Raw genomic sequence first — 22,061 nt, 5'->3', positions numbered from 1 at the left:
CATCATGTCCTCTCAGAGTTGAAAAAAGATCTATCTGCATATCTGAGAAATAACTTGGCTGCGTAATCATATTTGCCATTAGAGGACTGCGTCCCAGTCTCCTTATTGGTTTGAAAATTCCATTAAATATATTGCTCGAGCTGCCAGGTTAAGCTTGATTTAAATTTGCATACATTTTCATACATTTAGGAGAAATAAAAGAAGGCTGCAGCCACCGGAAAGTCATTAAAGAGCGCCGGGGCCGAGGAGCTGCTTTTATGGAGACGGCGGCAGACTGAGAGGAGGGCCCCGCGGAGCAGGTGAGCTGAGTTGCGGGCTGGGACGCGTGGACGGGGCCGCGGGGAGGGCATACGGGGCCCTCGGTTAGCCGGAGGAGTGACAAGCCAGCGGCAGTGAGGGAAGGGTGACGACAGGGACCGTCTCTAGCCTCGCGTCGTTGTAGCAAACGGGCCTCTCAGAGAGGTGGGGAATAATCCAACACATGTATGTGTCTGTTGTTGTGTTCCCACTCTGGCGTTGCGTGTAAATTCTTCATGTCGACTCTTTGAAACTTCATTAAAAGTGACTGAATATTTGATGGGATTGGCTAATCCAGTGGCCTAGTTTGCTGAACCGGATTGCTTCGTTCCGAGTCGTTATGGGTTGGAATTATGCAGAATTATACGCTAAATAATAGCACATTTCTGGCACAATGACAGTAGTTGTGTTTCAAAACAAGTCCTGTATTTTACGAGTCGCATTAAATGACTGGAGGATGAATTCAGCATTTAGGTAAAAATATATCTAATTGGAGTTAATTTGAGCCTGTCGGTATTAACTAGTTTGAGGTTCTAAAATTTGGTTCCACGCGCAGAATCGCTTAAAAATACATCTTAAATATATATATTTTTCTCCCTGTTACAAAAATAAAGTGTGCTTTTTTGGGGGGGAGCATAAAGCAGACAGGAGAGGGACTTGGAGAGGGGGTTGTATTGCTCTCGATAGTCTAAGTTTCTAAGTGTAACAGATGCTTCTCTGGAAACGCTCCTTGTGCCGATTCCTTTTATTCACATCAACATTTTTCTGCCGTCGAGCGCGTTTCCATAGCGAGGCGAATAAAAGGCAAATCCCCGCTCCGCGCCTCCAATAAAGAGCCCATTCACAGATAACCCGAGCCAGCCCTGCTACACTTACACCATGCAGCACTGCGGGCTCTCTCCACATTACTGCTGAACAACACCAACTAATGAGTCGGAATTTCTTTCATTTCGTCTGTATATCAAATGGCAGTTTGTGGTTTGTTTGTCATGTTTGTTTCGCTGCATGGTTGTGTTTATTTTTTGCGGATTTGAGTCAATCTATTGCGGATTTTTTTTTTATGACTCCTGTAAAGCAGGAGAGTAAATTATTTTTTTTTAAAAAGGGGGATTTGTTAACTATAAACCTCCGGTATGGTGATCTTCATGAATCAAACAATAGAAAAAAAATCCTATTTTCAGCTAACAATGTGTAGCCTGTTGATGCCTTTCCCCCTACAACATACACCGCATCTTTCTATTGGCCAATAATGTAACGCTTAAATTAATATTATAAAGATTAAGAGAGGAAAGTAACTATAGTAATAGTTATTCAGGTCTAAAAAAATCTAATGACTTCCTGTTTGTGACACACTGTCATGGGCTTTTACAAAACAGTGATATTTGTGCTCATTACATTTAGGGAGGAAAGATTAACTCGTGTTGCCAGATCACCATGTTTTCACAAACTGAGGATAATAAAATGCTAATTTTCCTGGAGGTTTGGTGTGTTTCTCTTTCCCAGTGTTTGTTGTTTGTGGGCATTTGTAATATTTCCTATCTCGCTATAATAATGACTCAACAGTGATCCAGTTTTGTTTTGTAGGCCTATGCTATTTCATTCTAAAAAGTGTGAAAAATAAATTTTAAAAAAAGTTCATGGAGTTTGGTTTTTGCTTGAAAATCTAAACGTGCAGCTCAGAGTAGCCTCCTGGGGTGTTTTTTTTTGGAGAGAATTGAATATATATATTTTCTATTTCATTATACTGTGCTTCCTTTGCCAACACGCTCTCCTCTCCAGTTTGATGCAGCAGGCTGCAGCCTACAGATAAATCAGGTTTAGTCTGCTATTGAGACAGCGTTGGGCCTCGGGGCGGGACCTGTCACTTGGTGTCATGACCTTTGAAAACTTTCCCCGTGAAGCCCACATCTCTGCTCCTGCGTGCCAGGCCTCCACTTCATTTATTTTATTTTTTAGGATTTTACAGCCCCGATTATGCATGTGTGTAATGTGTGCACTCATTTGAGACGTATATGTTGAGCCAGATAAAAAAAAAGAAGAAGAAGAAAACGGGCCTTTATTTTTCTAATTCACAATGTTAAGACCATGGTTACAAATCCACGTTGGGTTCGATTGGAGCGGAGATGTTTGGTTTCCATCCACGGGGCTGCCGTGAGTTTAAACTCCTCTCATCCCCGCGACACACACTTCACAGGCTCCCAGACAGCAAAATCGATATCCCCATTAACCCGTGACGTCGCTAATAAAAGGACAGTGACACCGTGAGTTAAACACGACGGCCCTTCAGAAGAACAGCCCGAAACTAATCTCACATCATGTCGGCGACGAGCCGTTTTGTTTTCACCATCAACTTGAAACAAAAAATAAACACAATTGGAAAAAAAAAAACGTCCGTTTGCGTCTCCTGCAGGCTGATCCACCTGTCAGACATGTCAAACCCTCTGCCTGTGTGTGCGTGTGTGTTTGTGTGTGTGTGTGTGTGTGTGTGTCCAGCAGGGGCGAGGAGGAGGAAATACGTCGGACACACCAATAAGTGAATGTATATTATGCTAAAGCTCATCCCACGAGAGCACACAAGTGTAAATGTACATTCATAATGCACGAGGCCCCGGTGCGTTTGTTTGGTCTGCGCCGAAACACCCCGGGTTCAGGGGTTATTATGTGCGCGTGCGCGTGGTTCTGTGTGGCAAATTGAATGGTTTATGCCTTTTTTTTTAACGAGTTCATAAGTGAAAGTCCTCGATTTTTTTTTTTTAGGAAACTTTAATCTGTCCGTGGAGAAAAAAAAAATGAATGTCTGAATTTGTTTTTCAAAGTGTCCTATTATACATTTTTAAAGTACCGATTCTGGTTGAAATTGCTAGTTTCCATGAAATGTCGCGAGAGAGAAAAACAACTTCATCCGTGATATGTAGCTATAACCCGAGCATTAACATTCAATACATATACAATCACGCCGAGCGACATGTGGGATTAATCCAGGGGATTGAGTTCAAACCGTGTTGTTGTGATATGATTCTACTTTTCAAGCGAACATGCAATCTCGTTTCCCCACTTATTATCGCCGCGTGAGAGAGGCAATTAACAGGAGCTTTCTGTGATTCCCATCATCAGATAGGTGTAATGTTCTTTAATTTGGAGATAAAAGATGAATAGGTAAAAGGATGAAAAACAACAACACCTGAGCTTGTTGGGAAAATTGAACACTTTGTGGCACCAGCAGTGCTCTTGAAATGCTGTTTACGTCACTGCGTTTTAAATACGACTCCACACTAATGAGTCAGTATTGTTTAAGGGTCACATTCATGAAACACACAAAAAAAAAGCTAACAAACTTGCAGTTTGCACAGCAGATCTGTATATCATCCGGGGGAACGATTATATATATATATATATATATATATATATATATATATACACATATAATAAATATGAATCAGCTGAACGGTCATTTTATGGACCGTCATGACAAGAGAAAGTTTAAAGAGAAATATATATATATATTTTTTTTTAAATAAGATTAACTTGTTTTGAATTTCAAAGTTCCCTCAAAATTCAAATCATTTAATTTCCTGGAACGACTGAAAGACATGAAGTGCAATGTGAAGCTTCAATTAACGGTCTCACGTCTGGATATTAGTATTCCAACAATGATGCAAATTCCAGCGTAAAATCACACTTGGAGTTTTCTAGTTAATGAGAAAATGAATTCGGTTACGACAACACACAAGCCTGAGGGTCAGAGAGTCTTCCAGCTCCGCTTTTTACACTTGGACAACAAACACTCACTTTGCACAAAGGAAGTCCAATATTATTATTAATATTTTCTACGGCAAGAATTTGAAACACCTGAACTAAATTGAAAATGTTTTTCCCTCTTGCTTTCCCTCAAACGAAGAGAGTGTTTGTCAGAGGGAGTATTCACAGTGTGTGTGTGTGTGTGTGTGTGTGTGTGTGTGTGTGTGTGTGTGTTACAGGTGCTGTATGCTGAAGGGGCTCGTATATTGTCCCTGGGTCAGCGAGGGAGCCAAGGTTGGTAAAAATCTACATAACATTAGCATCTGTTAAACTTCAAACTGCTCAAACACACACAGTATCCTATAGAGCAGCGAAGAAGAGTCTATAGAAATGTAATGTATGCTCTTCAGCCCCTCTCCAGCTCCTCTTCCACGTCCTCCTTCTCCTCCTCCTCCTCTGTGCTGAGAGCAGTGAAGAGCTCGGGGGGGGTCGAGGCCTCTGCTGGCACCAACGAGCAAGAGAACGGGACACGTTTGTTACGAAAACTCCTGAAAAATAAGAAATTTTTTTTTTTCTCTCAAACATCAACGTTTAACGAATGAATTTCACGTGGAATATCTGCAAGTTCTCTGCCACAGTTAAATAGCCAACCAACATACTTTCCCCTGTGGCCCACAAATCCCCCCCCCCCCCACACTCTCTCACACACACACACACACACCCACAGACACACTCACAGGTCCCTCTGAAGGAGCAGGCGGAGTCGGCAGTTGCACATCTGCATTTCAAACACAGACTCTCTGGGATTCATTATTAATTAGCCTGCTGAGCCCTGGAGGACTAGTGATGCTGCCATCTCTCTCTCTCACACACACACACGCACGCACGCACGCGCACGCACACACACACACACACACACACACACACACACACACACACACACACACACACACACACACCTTGTGACCCCTTTGCCCCCTCTGCTCTACAGTTAGAGTCCTCACCAGAATGCTGAGCCGTACCGGAGCTTCCCTCCCTCCAGCCACATCACTTCCACCAGCTTAATGTATGGTAAAGGATGATGAATTACAGGAGTAGATAGGTTTTATTAAACCCGCCGCAGCGAAACTGTGTTTAAAACACCACATTCGATTGCGTTGTCGAGTACAGAGAAGATGAGAGAAGCTAGAAGAGCTGTACTGGTCCTCACGTAATAAACAAGAAAAAACTCCACTCTGCCTTCGTTTGCTTTATTCTATTTGTGGAGAATAAGATTATTGGGTTTCGCTTGCCTCTAATTTATGTGTGTGTGTGTGTGTGTGTGTGTGTGTGTGTGTGTGTGTGTGTTTCTGTGCGTGCAGCTCTGTGCATTAACCTCCACCAGCGGTACATAGAGGCAGAAGAGAAATACACACAGTGATTATGCATGAGGAGTGTCTCCAGGGTCTAGAGAGTGAGAGAGAGAGAGAGAGACATCAAACACACTGCAGTGAGAACCCTCTGTCCACAACACACGTCCCCACCGCTGCACAAAGTTGGGGTTGTGCAGTTTACAAAAATAAACAGGCGAAGAAGACAACGGGGTATAGGGGGCTTCAGCCTATTGTGCCCCTTTGCTGTCGCATTAGTATGCAGGGAGCCGACGACGTCTGATACGAGAGATCGCTCGAGAGCATCATGCTCGTGCGCGACCTCACGCTTTGTCGACGGGATGGTGCGTCGACTGCCGAACGTCTCGACGCAGAACGCAAACGAGGGCACTCTCCCTGGTGCTGAAAACAGAGGAGGTTGTTAACTTTTTAATTTGGCGGCTGATAGAGGAGATTATAATCCACCCCCCCCACGCAACATGTGGCTACCGTCAGCTCAGATAACATTACCGTGGCCACTGGGGCTATATAGGTGGGACCTATGTGTCACACGTCAACACCTCGCCGGTTGGCTCGCTCCGGGCCACAACCCCTGGCTCTGATAAGGAAGAGGGCTCTGGCAGTGATTTGGATGTAATTGCGTAATTGAGCGGGACTCCACCGTCGTCCCCCTGCTGCCTCTGAAGTCTTCGGAGTCGGGCCTCGGCGCGGTCGGCTGTCGCCTTCCATCTCTATTTAAGCCGATACGGAGTAAAACACACTTTTAGGCCGCGGCGTCCCCGTGAGGATTAGAGCCTCTCGAAGTGATCAGATCTGATTCAGAGCCAGCGGCGGACCTCCGCCAAGCACACACACACACACACACACACACACACACACACTTCCTGGTTTCACAGAGGATTCTGGGTAGCGGCGCGGTGAGGTTTGCGTAGGGGGTGGGTTGGGGGAGACGGCCACTTCTCGACAACACAGCGCAGCCTTTGTTGGGTGTGTAACGCGGAATCCGGGGCAATCGAAGAATCTGCACAAATGTTGTTACAAGTTCTCGCTCCGAAAGGGAATTCTCGTTCCCATTTCGGAGCGTTCCCCTCGGCCCCCCGCTCTTTCATTCAAAGGAATGCGCGTATGATTTTTGGTTTGGTACCAATTCCACCTGGAGTCTCGCAAGGGAAGAATAACAAATATGGGAAACATTTAATCCAGAAAAATATGTTTATCTAGAGACCTGTGGACTTGGGGAGGAATGGACCCCCCTCTGATGTGGTCTGCTGCCAGTGTGTGTGTGTGTGCCGGTGTTTGGGTTGGACGTGTGAGACGGGTGAAGAGACCCTCCACCCCCCGGAGCCAGGAACTCTGGGTGAGGAGGAAGAGAGGTCTGACACACTCTCGGATTTCCAAAGTGCGTTTGTGTGCGAGCTTTTGTGTGCGTGTGTGATACAGGATGTGACAAACGCAAGTCGGTAGTTGGACCGAATTGCAGCAACAACTAGAAACATCTCAGCTATGGTGGTGCTTCTCGCAGATTTTTTCGGCAGGAAAGAAAATATAAATGTAATCTCCCTCTGTATTTTTGCTAGCGGGGGTTAAGTGAAAAATACTCTCAGAACTATTTGCACGTGAAAAGTCAGATTTCTAACGGTTGGGATTCACTTTCATAGCTTTTCTAACTAAGAGCTGAGATTTGAGAACCAGACGACATCGCTGCAATAAACTCAGACGGGGACATGAATGTTATCCGTTTGCTAACAGTTTAGCCAGATTATCTAAAACGACTTGTTTTTTTAAAAAGGTAAAACTGCACGTGAGTGAACCCAAAATGAAGGTAATAATCCTCAGGTCAAAGGTCAACAACAAAGTCGGTCTGTAAACTGTGATGGATGTGTAGAACTGACAGCGTTTGAGTGTTTTCCCTCCAAATGAGCTTGGCTAACCTGAGCACACACACACACACACACACACACACACACACACACACACACACACACACACACACACACACACACACACACACACACACACACACACACACACACACACACACACACACACACACACACACACACACACACACACCTGGTCACGTAACATTACGTGTTGGTCCGTGTCTGAAAAAACACCTGAGTCACTTTTACATAAAAGTCATGATGGCGGTTTTACTATGTTGGACCCCAGTAAACATGTAATCCAGGTCTTGTTCCACCCTCTCAATAAATCACTGAGTTATCATCTCATATACTCTGTTAAATAAACCTAAAAACACTGTATATGTATACCACACACACACACACACACATAGATATTCTCTCACGGGACAAAAAAAAGAGGTAAAATAAAAACCTCGAAATCTTTGCGACTTTATTGTGGTATAAGATCCTTTGCACAAGCTTTGCATCTATTCCTACAATGGTCCAGCCTACAGAACAATTACATTATAGACACCTATACCTCCAGACAACTTCAGCCAGCAATGACACGTATTCCGTGTCTCGTAGGAGCTCTGGAGGTGTGTTTAAAATGGGTCTGATGTCTCACTGCTTGTGGGGTATTTTTGCCCAGTCACAATTTAGTGATGTCACAACACTCCCAGCACTCAGAAATCACTTTTGGTGATCACAGCTGATGGAGATGATGGTTCAAAAAATGGTTTTCTTTTTCTTAAAAACACGACGCTTCGCATGCATGCTAACTCTGCGAGTACAATGTTAACATCACACCAGACGGGAATGATGCATAAAAAAGGGATTCCACACACTGACTCATGGAAGTGACACGACTATCTGTACTACTACTACTACTACTACTACCACTACTACTACCACTACTACTACTACTACTACTACTACTAGTTCAGTACGCCAAAAAGTACCAAATCCAGCTCCCTTTCTCCTCTCTCTCTCCCTCTCTCTCTCTCTGGCTCTGATTTCTCTCCTTCTCTCTGAAAGAAGGTCTCATTGTGGCGATGTCAGCTGTCTCAAGGGCATCCAGAACAAAGACGCTTTTCACCCCTCTGCATATCCTCCTCTCATCCTTCACTCTCTCATTCCGACTCCCTATATCATGAAAAACCTCATTTGTTGTTGTCCCCCCCCCCCCCCCTCCCCTCCCCTCCTCCCCCCTTCCTTTTCTAACTCTTTGTTTTGGCATTCTCATGCGGGCCGGAGCAGGTTGAAGTAAACGAGACGAGGATGGCGACACGGCTGGAATATTAAAAAAAGATAAATCCGTTGTCGAGTTGCTTGATTTTGGACACAGCATATTTGAGATCCCTCTGCTGCTGGTAGTGGTGTGTGTGTGTGTGTGTGTGTGTGTGTGTGTGTGTGTGTGTGTGTGTGTGTGTGTGTGTGTGTGTGTGTGTGTGTGTGCGTGTGTGATATACGTCCTGTATGTATCTGTGCCTGGCAGACTATGGAGGCAGGAGGAGAGGGACGTGTGAAGGCAGCAGCAGCTGGTGGAGATACACAATGTCAAGAGAGCGAGAGAGAGAGAGAGAGAAAGCAAGAGAGAGAGAGCGAGAGAGAGAAAGCAAGAGAGAGGACAACAGAGGATGCCTCCTTGGCCGACTGTGTGGAAGGGGGACAGTGGAGCATAACAAACAGGATCCACCTTTCTGCTTGGCTAATTTTCCCCATTAAAACAGCCCAGCAGGAGCCTCAGCAGTCCACCAGCTGGAACAGAGGTTATTTTAGAGCCTGTCTTTCAGCAGGGTGTGTGTGTGTGTGTGTGTGTGTGTCGCTTCTTGCATCTATTTTGGCGTGCGGGGCTGAGGTTTGGGGAGGCATAAAGATCTTCCATATAGGAGCGGATTCAATTCACTGATATTAATTTCCTCCTCTCCAGTCATGCATAAACAAAGAAAATCTCGGCGGCTGTCTGCAGTGTGCGTTTTCGCCCTGCTGCGCGCCGCTATAATGTCCTCGCCGCTGATATTGATGTATGTGCCCATATTTGCCCAGTCATCTCTTTATGTGGCAAGCCCTCCTCTCCTCTGTCTCAGTCAGATCCTAAACTAATCCCCAACCCTGCTACTCTGACAAGAAAATCCCCTATTTTAATGCATGCACACACACAACCCCCGGCCACACACCCCCAAACACACACACACACATTTTCTCTTTTATCCCTCTGTGTACCTGGACACAGCATCTCTCTAGTCTCTTTACTTTTTGGGAAAGCACGCCTTGCATGCAAGTTACCGTTTGTGATGAAATCTTCACAGCGTGGTGGCGCTTCTGGAAATACATAATGTGATAAAATGGTTAACCCAAGTCTGCTACAGTCCATTTACTGTAAGAAAACATAATCAGATAACAGACATTTGTGATTCAAAAGAAGAAGAGAAAAGGGGGGGAGAGGGGGGGGGAGATGTTGCGTTACTGAAACTGAGCATCAATAATGCAAAGTAATTTTTTTCCAAAGGGTCATAATGGTTGTTGATAATAGCGAAATTACATATTGTAGTCAGAGGGTAGGGACACGTTTCGAATGGATTTCGGAGGCAGAAAGCTCCAATAAAAATGAACTGAATTCTGGCTAACGAGGATCTTCAAGCTAACGAGGTTCGCTGTTGATTATGTTTGTGTGTTGCGTTGAGTTCTCTGCAGGAGAAAAATAGGGTGCAAAGTTCAAAAGGCAGGCGGCAAACTACAAGACAGGCAGAGAGGTTGTATGCCTTCATTTTATTTTATTCTGCCCCCAAAATAATAGCCAAAATACATCATATCGGAAAAAAAAAGAGTAAACGCTGCCTATGGAGGGGGAACAGCAGGCTTGTACCAAAATGTGTTCTTTCAGCTTTAATCATCATTACTAGTTTGTAACTTTACTTACATAAATATGTCTCTTTTTTCCTTCTACTATTAATATTCTTAATATTAATATCAATGTAATACATTGATTTGTAATTGAACAGATATACATATTTGATTTTTAATGTATCTTAGCCATAACGTATTGAATGAATTCCACTAGAAGCAAAGCTGACGTGGCAGTTATGCTACTGCTACTCTGCTAAGCTACGTACCATCAGCAGCACTTTAGCTAGGTTTCTATTCTGCATCATGATTGAACTCAATGCTACTGATACTGCCCCATTCAAAAACCTAATCTTTATTTTAATGGTCATTTACATTCAGGTGCATACATGAAATTTGACCTCTGCATTTGACCCATCCTAGGATGCAATGCTGATGTAAAGCACCCACGGAGGAATGGAGGGTTCAGTGACTCGCTCAAGGACACTTCGGACAGGATGAGGAATCGAACTGCCATGTAGTGGTTAGAGGACGACCCGCGCTCAGCTACAACCGCACGAGTAACAAACCGAAAGGATGTAGGTTCATCAAATTGGACAACTAGTACAATTAATTTTAGCTTTTGCTAAAGCTAGCTGTCACTAGCTAGCTTTGTATTTGTCTGTTGTAAGAGTCCAGTCTCTACGGTTTAGCTTCATATTTCGGCTCCGTTTTGTATTTACTGCAAATTTTCCCAGTACAGATTCCAAAAAGTTAGATTCAGGAATAAACTTTCCCTTTTTTTAAAAAACAAAACAAATATGTAGTTTCCCAGGAGTGCGCAGCGCGGCCATGAACTGAACCTAATGCATACGTACAGCTGGGTGCGGCCTTGGAGCAGTTGGTGCGGTGTGGCCTAGAAGAGTGTATTCTCAACCCTTCTCCCTTGAAAAACAACCACACAGAGAAGTTGGAGTAAAGGTCTAATTTACGCCCTTGTTGGCGTGTCAGGAGGTTCGCCAACTCCAGCCCGTTTGTATTTCACACTGTTATTTAAAAAGGCTATAAAACGTTTTATTTCTTATTTCTGTATTTTACAGCATACTAACGCTGATGATAAAACAATACTATTAAGCTGTAACCCTATACCACGCAAAGATTATTTATGTTTAGTCGCAGTAAATTCAGCCTGTACCGATGACCAATTAGTGCGCCGTACACACACACACACACATAGAAACGTGACTATCACACTTAGAACTGTGAGCTAAACAAATGACAAAGGGGTGGATTTCATCCGCGTTACACTCGGCATGTGAAAGGAGCGTCTGCATTTACCAGCCGGGCGAGATGAGGTGCGGTTGACCTTGGCATGTGTGCGAAAGCAAGCACACAAACGCAACGCACGCACACACACACCATGTAAGAGGGGGGGGGGGGGGAGGCTGACAAATGGCAGTGCAGCAGCTCAGTTAGATGGTAAATGTGTGTTTAAACAACGCAGAGTGACGCTTACACACGCAACACTTAGTGGCCGGTTCGGTGATATAAGATTGATTTGGTTCACTCTCCCGCTCTCACTCTTTGAAACGCACGCACGCACACACACACACACACACACATACACGCACACGCACACGCACACACACACACACACACACACACACACACACCCAGTGGAATATGAGTGATGTGATTCAGGACACCTCTCGGCAGCCACTCTGCTTTCCATCCGAACGCCTGAGCAGAATACTAATCACTGGATCACATTACAGAGAGCGAGAGAGAGACAGAGAGAGAGAGATGGTTGCAGCTACAGAAGGAGAAGAAGCAGCATGGAATAGCAAGGATTATATCAGATAAAAGAAATACAAAGGTGGGCTTCGCAAGCCGGGGTCGTCTTCTTCTTCTTCTTTTTTTTTTTACTGCTTTCCTGTGAGCAGCATGCAAATGCTGTGGGTTAGTGATGAAAAAGTAATGTCACGGGCAGGTGAGAGCAAAGCTTAACAGCAGGGTTGGAAACATGCTGGAAACAGATGAGGAAGGGAAAGAAGTTCAGTCCACCTGCATGAAAGTCACGTACGAGAGCTATTCCCAATAACTGCAGTTAAAATAAATTATCAAAAACTGTGTAATCTCTATTTGAGTACTTTCATTTTGTGCCACTTCTCAAGCTTTTAGAGGCAAATACTGTACCCCTTATTGTAACGCTAGTTACTTGGAAAATCACATTTTATAAAACTTACTAACGACCTGTAAATTGGTATGGAAATATTCAACAGTGTGTTAAATAGTTTAAATGACCTTTACATCCACCAATGTATAAGTAATAATAATGATCTATTATCATAATCTAGAAACAGATAACACCGAACGTTAGAGGGGATTTCTTTCAGTGCTTTAGTGTACATACATTTGGCTATCTGGAGAAAACAAGTGATTCAACAAGCCATCCGGATTTGGATCCCCTCTTCCTGCGTCACATGTCGGCTCATTAGAATATGAAGTCCACCCGCATCTGAGTATCTACACCCAGAGCTTGAGAACTACCTTTGCGAAGGTGCGCCATATCATTTCTGACAAGCCAATCAGAGCAGACTGAGCTTTTTCAGGAGGAGGCCTTAAAGAGACAGGCGCTGACACGGAGCGTGAGGCAGCGGGTGAACACAGGCGTATTCAGACGGTATGAGGAAAAAAATAATGTTTTTTTAACTTTAAAGCATGTAAACATGTTCTAGTTGAAACCCAAAGTCTGAAACTGGAAATGAACATATGTGCCCTTTAAAGCTGCACTAGCCAATGTTTACATACGACTACCTTGTGTAATGTGAAAGAGGTCATCTGCAGGGAATGTTAGGGTCTTCCAGCTCGTTGCTTTTGTTTTCCAGCCAACAACTTGACCGTTTTGGTTCACTCTCATGGCTCTCAGCAGCTTTAAGTCAATGTTGTCTTTATAGGACCTGTTGCGCTGCCTCAAAGTGGCCAGAAATTGAATAATGCTTCTTTAAGTATATTTTGTACATTATAATAATTGAAATTTTCTTTAAATAAAAACGTTTGCAGGACTTTTACTTATGGTAATGGGGTATTTTTCCCACTCTGAGGACGTCTTCCACCCGTTTGAAACAGCGCGAAGAAAGGAGAAGCTCCATCCACCTGTATGAGGCTCATCCTCAAGAGGCAGCCGGTAATGGAGACATTTAGTCCCATTAAGTTATCGGAAATAATTGCGGGAGTCATTCTTCATGAGCAATGACTCCGATTAAAGACTAACCCGGAACCATCAAACGCCAGTTTAGGCAGCGCGGCGTCCTTTATTCTCAGCGCCGCGCTCGCCTGTATGGCCAACATGCAAAACACAAACACTCATTTTAAATCTCGCACACTCTCCTCCTTCTCCTTGCCCTCCCTCCCTCCCTCCTCCCCTCCCTCCTCCCCTCCCCAAACCCCATGCTGAAGCAATTATGTCCAGTGTGTGAGTCTTCTACAGGCAGTGTGAGGGTGATTGATGATGCTGTCAGCACAGGGAACATGTTTTAACGTCAGAATAATCTCCCTGCTAATATATTACATCCACTGGATAGGGTTCAATCATTACTAATAGCGCTGCTAAGTTGGTGAGAGGGGAGCTGGTGTTGTGAGCACGTGCCTTCGTCTGAGTGCATGTGTGTGTGTGTGTGTATCTCATTAATCAGAGCAGAAGTAGAGGCAGAGGAAATCTAGTAAGGCCAACCAATAAACAAGTGTGCCAGTGCAAGGTGGAAGAAGCAGCCAGCGAGAAGTGTTTACTTCTTACATAATTACTCGCACATATCCCACAGTCGGTGAATGGGCTGAGACGCTTGCCATTGTGAATGTGAGAGCCTTACCACCGCTTGATATAATATCGTCTTATGAAATGAAAGCAGTGGAGAGAATGGAGCACAAAGGCATCCGACGCTTCAGAAAGAGGGAGCCTTGTGGCGCCTTAATCCGCGCCGTCTAATCTCTCAAATTGCTGTGACGTTTGATGAAGGGGATCGAGCTGGTGCGAGGAGAGAAACGGGCCCAGTCAGAGAGGGAGAGTGTGTGTGTGTGTGTGTGTGCTGTTTTTCTTTTTTTTTTGCTGATGTGTACAGTACAGATCCAGCTGTGCCCTCCGTGTCTGAACAAATCCTTCTTTAAATACGAGCCGCGTTGTTTACAGCAGTTCTCTGCCTCCAGACACCGTCCTCTCTCTCTCTCTCTCTCTCTCTCTGCCTACACTGCCTCCGTTCATTTGATACTGCCTCCTCTCTTATCTGCTTTACGTACTGCTGATCAGACGCACCATCCCCCCACTTTCCATAGCTGGGTGGAATATGCATGTTGCATGCACACACGTACACGTACACATCTGGGAACGTGGGAGAAAGCGAAGAAAAAAGAAAGAAAAAAGAAGAGAGACCGTGTGAGTGTTTGCAGGAGAGAGTCTGTGGGGATTGGCGTTGTATTCTGCTGGTGTCAGCTGGCTCGTGGCCTGCAGATTAATGTGTATGTGTGTGTATGTGTGTATGTGTGCACACACGCATATGTGCGAGACGCAAACAAAGGCGCCCTCACAAACACCCGTAAACAGATTAGCTCGTCTGCTGAGAAACAAAGGGTTAAGAGAGAATGCAGATTTCACAGGGAAGGGGAGGGAGCCGAGGCTGTGCATCTAGTTTTCGTGTGTGTGTGTGTGTGTGTGTGTGTGTGTGTGTGTGTGTGTGTGTGTGTGTGTGTGTGTGTGAGGGGTGAGTGGGGCCAGCGCGGCGGTGGAGCGTCGTGATCCCTCTCCCTAATACTGTGTGGAGAATCTCCTCGCCGGGCTCAGCTGCCAATTCTCCGACACTGTAACAGTTCCATTCTCCTCCTCAGCCGGTGAAACAATGCGGCCGTGCCTTTCTGTGCGTCTCCACACAAAGAGCCCCGCGCTGAGACAGACGCTCGGAGTGAACTGAGACACAGCACCGGGGACAATAGACTGAGAACGGTTTTGTTCGGCATTGTGTTGTGTGTTTGTGGAGGCAAACAATAAAGAAAGTTCCAGGGGACGGGAAACTTTCTTTCTCTTTTTTTTTTGTCTCTCCACATTGTTGAGACTTTAAGAGGATGCACAGTTTACAGAAGTGGGAGCTGGGGATTTGCTCCTTTGGAGGATCCGTTGGTGAAACTCGAGTGTGTCGGTGTCCTCAAAGAACGTTTACTTGGAAAAATGACTTGTTTTCCAGCACATTCTTTGCATGAAATATAACCGGGGTCTGATGTATTGACAGCAAGGCCTGTATCTCTCCATCCGGTCCTCTAAGACATACATACATACATACACACACACACACACACACACACACACACACACACACACACACACACACACACACACAAACACAAACACACACACGACAGGTACAGTGGCATACTGGAAGTTCCCCCTCTACTGGTGGCGGCGGATGCTGAGACGTACTGCCCCAGAGGACCACCTCCCTGGGACCTTGAGCCAATCACGACAGCCGAAACAAGCCCTTTATCTACAGGGGCTTATTAAGCTAATTGAATTAGCATGTTGTGGTTTCTGAACCCAAATACGATTAGCCTGTTATTACTGTGTTATCAGGGTCCCTTGTTACAGTAACAGCAGGTTACTTTTGGCTGCTTCATTGGCTCTTGTTTTTTCTCTCTCTCTGCCTGCATAACACTGGAGCTTCTCACATAATCACATAGCAGCTATGTGGCTACCTGGCACAGCTACAGTGTGATGGAAATGAAAGATAAAGTGCATCTCATAGCAGTTAAAGCTCCATCTGCATGTTCAAATGTGGTTTATTGAGTCGGGCAGCACACTATGGGGTCCTTAAAGCGCCAAACAGCAGACAGACAGACACTAGCGGAGCTTTTAGAAGCTAAAGAGACAGACATCTCTTTTCGGGGTTGGTAGAGACCAAAAACAGAGCTACAAGTGAATATCGGACTTCAGATTAATCGGGTGTAGGGCTAGGGGGGTGTGGCCAAAATCCTACACACAGCTTGTTGAGTTGCATCCAAGTGGATGAAAATCAATAAATTTACATTTTAGTTAAAATGGAACTGATAAAAACAATGTGTTTAATGTCTTAAACTAAAGGCATGTTGTAGGGGAATTTGTTTCAATCAATCAATTACTTTCATGGCTCACATCTTGTTTTTGGAATTACACTATTCTGTCATTAAAATGAATGTCACAGGTGTTTATCATTGTACTTCATCACCATTTACTTGGGATGATATGACAATAACAATATAACTACACAGAAAATTGCCTCACTGAGATTTAAATCTCTCCTTACAAGAGTGTCCTGGTCAAGCAACATATAACATAGAAAATGAATTCACAAGTTAAGAAATGATATACAACTAATGGATGAATAAAAGCTGTAGTGTTTGGACCCAAAGCAAAGAAAAACTCCAGTGTTTGGTGTCAATGAACCTGTGTGAACACAGCGCTCCTTGTGCACCGAGGCTCCCTTTACCAGCTGGGCAGGGAGTCATAGAGGGCGGCTTCAGTGGGAGAGGAGGAGGTGGGCAGACTGGGTGGAAGGAGGTGCAGGGGTGAGGGAGAGAGAGAGAGAGAGAGAGAGAGAGAGACCAGGTTGGGGAGTCAGCTGGTGTCTCAGAGGCTGTGATTAATACACCGGGGCCACTCTGCACCACCTCCACACCACACTGTCCTCACCTCCAATTAGCATGCTAATGAACCTGCACATGTGCGCCTGTGGGTGTATATGTGTGTGTGTGTGTGTCACCTGAGGGCTCTTTCTCAGTGTGCATAAACAGAAACAGGCTGGCATTAAGAGGAATGGCTGCCGCTCTGCTAATTGAGACTCTGTGTGTGTGTGTGTGTGTGTGTGTGTGTGTGTGTGTGTGTGTGTGTGTGTGTGTGTGTGTGTGTGTGTGTGTGTGTGTGTGTGTGTGTGATGGGCTGACCTCCGACTTACCCGCTGCTGTTATGGTAACCGGTGGAATAGGAATGTTTCCTCTGTCTAGTTATACCTGTCATGGTGACCTTTGTTCTCTGTGATTGCTGAGAGGTGGACACGAGCAGTCAAAGCTCGTTCTCCACGGGTAACACGATTTACTGCCCACAATGAAACAGGAGGGCCGTAAACACACGACGCACAGTCAACACTGTATCGAAGTATGTGTTGGGGAAAATCTTCGAGCACTTTTGAAATGAATAATTAACTTAAAAAGGGTGCTGTGTTTTGCATTGTAAGATACGAAGATTCACACAGACGTCATGTCTGAGTTATTTTCTACCAGTGGACAGAGCCAGGCTAGCTGTTTCCAGTCTATGTGCTAAGCTATGCTAACCAGCTGCTAGTAGTAGCATCATTTTTGCTGACATCTTCATGATAGCGTGATAGCAATCCCTTTCTTCTTTGAAGCTTTGTTAAGTTTACACGATAGAGCAGTCGCTTGGTTTTTCGAAATTCAAACTTTCAATTGAAAAATAAAAAAATCAAAAATTCACACTGATGATCTGTACAAATCTCAAATGTACAATGTATAATAAGCGCTACAGACTATTTGAAGTAGTTTACCTTGAGGGCCAGTAGAGGGCGCTCTGAAAGGTCACTATCACCTTGACCTGTTGCATGTCCTGGAGAGGCGAAGTCCCGCCCCTTCTGCTGGACCACCGGGACCTTATTTTGAAAGAAATATGTACGGTGGACAGAGGGGGAAGACGTAAATTACACATATGATGTTTGCAAATTGAAAGATAATTTTGCAAGTCAAGAAATTTGGTTGTAAAACTGTTGAAATATAAGACAATACGCAATTAATTAAGCTAATAAAGTTCTGTGGTTTAACGGTTTAGCATCAATAAATCCTTAATGCATTCACTTTGAGACGTTTTTAATTAACTAAGTAAGTAACTGTACATGAGAAATGACAGTGTGAAAAATCTAAACCATTGCTGAGAGAACTCTCTCTCTCTCTCTCTCTCTCTCTCTCTCTCTCTCTCTCTCTCTCTCTCTCTCTCTCTCTCTCTCTCTCTCTCTCTCTCTCTCTCTCTCTCTCTCTCTCTCTCTCTCTCTCTCTCTCTCTCTCTCTCTCTCTCTCTCTCTCTCTCTCAAACTGTTTTCAAATAGTTGGGCTAAAATAACTTTAATCATTCATCTTCATAACTAAAGAGAAAACAATAGTGGAGGCAGGACATAAAACATAAATGGTATTTAGGAAAACACAAATGCTACAGGGATGTCACTTCCTTGTGCTTTTCTTTTTTTGAGGTGCTGAACCGAAACCATAATTTCACAGCATCCAAAATGCAGCTGCATCAGCTGAAAATACACACATCTCCATTGCCCCAGTGTATGTTGGTGGTGCTAAATTAAAGTGTTTACCAGTCCTTCGGCCTTTTTGGACACTAAAATAAGGACCAATCCAAGTGCTTTATGGTCAGAATAACAACACCTTGCTTACAAATAGTACAGTACATCAAATAAGATCATTTACTCTAAATTCCTCATGAACCACAACATTTTAGTCCTATTCGCATTTGGGCCTTCTGAGTGCACATGTATGTAAAGGAATGTGCATTTGTGAGTGTGTGTGTGTGTGTGTGTGTGTGTGTGTGTGTGTGTGTGTGTGTACAGATACAGGCAGGGAAACAGTGAGCAGCAGTGCTACAGTAACCTTTGCAATAATCAGTTCTGTCTGATGGGCCTCTTTAATTAACCTTGTAGGAAATTAATCCCAGTGTTAAATGGACAAGAAAAAGATGTTTGATTACCACCGCGAGCCAACTGGGACTTCTCTCTCTGTCTAATTGCCCAGGAAGAGAGAACAAGAGAAAAAGTAGCAAGACTGAGAACGGGAGAAACAGATAGCGAGAGAGAGGCGAGAGGCGAGAGGCGAGAGGGGAGAGCCGTGCGCCTCGAATCCTGTGGTGTCATTAGCGCCCGTGTGAATGTCAGTTAGTCCCTGGAGCACTGATAAGGCGAGAGAGAGAGAGAGAGAGGACAGGGAAGAGAAGGACATCGAGGAAAGAGAAGGGAACGTTTTGTTACACTGAGAGAGGCACCACACTCTACATAAATGTACAGAATATCCTGAGTAGTTACTGGCCAATAAGTGAGGAACTAACTGTTAATTAGGCTGAGAGGCTACGAAGGAGTTCCTGAATAAAGGCCTCACAATGCTTGAAGAGGAAGGGTTGTGCAACATGTCGTCTCAGATGTGTTTATACCTGCTCCACATGTCCACACGCAGAAGTCGACTGGAAAAATTATAAAATAATACAAATATACACACACACACACACACACACACACACGTATATATACACACACACAAACACATATATATATATATATATATATACACACATACGTATACACACACACACACACACACACATATATATATATATATACATAAATATATATACACATATATACATAAATATATATATATAAATATATATACACACAAATACACACACACACATATATATACAGACAATTGAAATGATTTATTTAGATGAAGGAATTTAAGGTCTTCCTGTAGAAATGTAAATATTTTGCTAATCATATCAGGTTTGAATAATATTGAACATGAATAACTGTTTGATTACCAAGATTTGTTCTATTTCTGTAAACCATCTTCCTTAATGCCCAGTCTTAAAAACATACTTCTTTCTAACATTCAGCGAGCGAGCGAACTCTAGCGAAAGGAGCGCGATAAATTGCCCAATATACACCGAGCGATGTCGCTCTCTATGTATTAGAGAGCGACATGGATTAACTGTCCGTCACTGTCAGCGCCGGATTGTACAACAGGTTGGAGGTGGAGCGCGTGCGCGAAACTTCGCCAAAATTGAGCCAGTGTGATGAAGTGTGATGAAGTGTGTTGCTGTGTGGAGCTTAGAGCTAGAAAGCAGAACTACAGCATCAGAAGTGGGTTATTTAGAGCCACCTTTCAAGCCGCTATACGGCGGACCTTTCCTTAATTCCACTCAGTTATTTACTCTTGACCTCTTATTAGGATTTTGTGAGCATTATTGTAACTAGAAAATAACTTGAAAATAAAAATGCATAAAACAAGAGGGGGACTCATGCTTCTCGGATTCATTTCTAAGTAACTTTCCTTTAAGAGGCCCAAGACGCATGAAGTGAAAGCTACACACGCATCCATCTGTTCACCTCGCACCACTACTTCATCTACACCTCCCGCCTCTGTCCTGCTGCAGCAGGTGCTTCCCCTCTCTCCTCACTAATGCCTCCAGATCTATGCACTGACCTCAGCTATCCATGACTCACCCCGCAGCGTGCTGGCTCTGTGAGTAAGTGTGTGTGTTGGCCGTGTTCATCGGTGTGCGTCAACTTCCCGGATCCCTGCAGGTGTCTGTGGCTGTTTAGTCTGTTCCCCGAAATACGTCCGTCTCAATGTTCAGTCACAGGGTTTGGCAAAGTGGTCCGTCTCTCTGTCTCCTCCATTTATATAGAGACACTTTCTGTTTAAGTGGCTCCATACATGTATCATTCTGCATGTATCAGTTATAAACACCTACCACAGCCGGGCTTCTTGAAAATGCCAATAACTCGTCAGTTATTATTTGCTGAAAAGTAATTGTATTACTTCACTAGTTACCCCAAAACTGCTTACATTACCTCCTTGCTCAGTCCGGCTTCGTCAAAGATGTCTTCCAACAACTCCGAAGCCTTCGCACAGAAAACAAGACACGGTGGTTTAACGAGCAGCCGGACTACTTTCTGGAGGTGTTTACTGGTCTTCAGCAGCTATAACGCTATAGCTGAGCCCTCTGAGGCGGAAGGCCTACCAGCGGCCTGCTACGTTTGTTACCAAAATGCATGTTTCTCCTCTTCTGGAGGAGATTAGCCACCACCCAGCACCTCCAGGCCCTGTGGCAACCTGACGCGTCCCGGATCAGTCCACGGACAGACGCAATCCAATCCATGTCCTGGTAAGACAGCAAAATATCAAACGTTAAACTACTGAATTTAAAATAGTAGACCCGTAAAGTACTTATTAACAATCACAATAATACTTTAAAAAGGAGTTGACGTGCGCCTCCCTGAACAGTAAAACACGGAGAGGCTAACGCACGGGGAACTTGGCACAGTTTGCGGGCGAGTAGATTTCTGGCTCACTTAGATATATATCTAAAATAAATGATCTAATTCAAAGGGTATACGTTATCGCTCTGTCTTAGTAACTTAGTCAGTGAGTATTACAATTTAAAAAAATATATATTTTAAATAAAATGAACTACTGACCGTGACATTAACTGATTTAATATTCATGTTTTTCAGATCTGCGTTTAACTGCGCGTCTATTTGAATATTGTTCTTGTCGAGCGTCCACTAACTTCATCGTCCACGGCTCACCTTGCCTTCTCCTCTTTACAAGCTCGTTAGAGCAAACCTCATCAGCAGGGTCAAACACCAAAAGACACACATTACAACACAGCCGAAAGATCACATTACACCATTTGAATAAATACAAGGCAATTTGTCACTGTCATGTCAGAGGAACCCTTTTCTCTGTCTGCCCTATGGCTGGCTCTCTTCCCCCCCGCCCCCGCAGCAGGAAGCTGTAATGGTGATTGTATTAACCCCTCCTAGAGCACTGACCTGTGCTTCTGTTCAGCTGGAGGTAATAGTCCAGCAACACACACACACACACACACACACACACACACACACACACACACACACACACACACACACACGCTAAAAGGTTTCAGGCAAAGTTGAAGATTTTGAAAGAATTTTTCGAGGGCTTGTACAATTTTTTTTAAATGAAAGGGAATGGGAAAGCATCTGGAAAGGTGGTTTTCTCCCAGAAGCCACGGGCAAACTAACTGTTATTGACATTTTGCAGACAGTGGAAAGAGTAGAATATTGTAATCTAGTAAAAGTAC

Source organism: Pholis gunnellus (assembly GCF_910591455.1).
Source record: "Pholis gunnellus genome assembly, chromosome: 10".
NCBI classification, from domain to species: Eukaryota; Metazoa; Chordata; class Actinopteri; order Perciformes; family Pholidae; genus Pholis; species Pholis gunnellus.
This window is presented reverse-complemented; position numbering follows the sequence as displayed.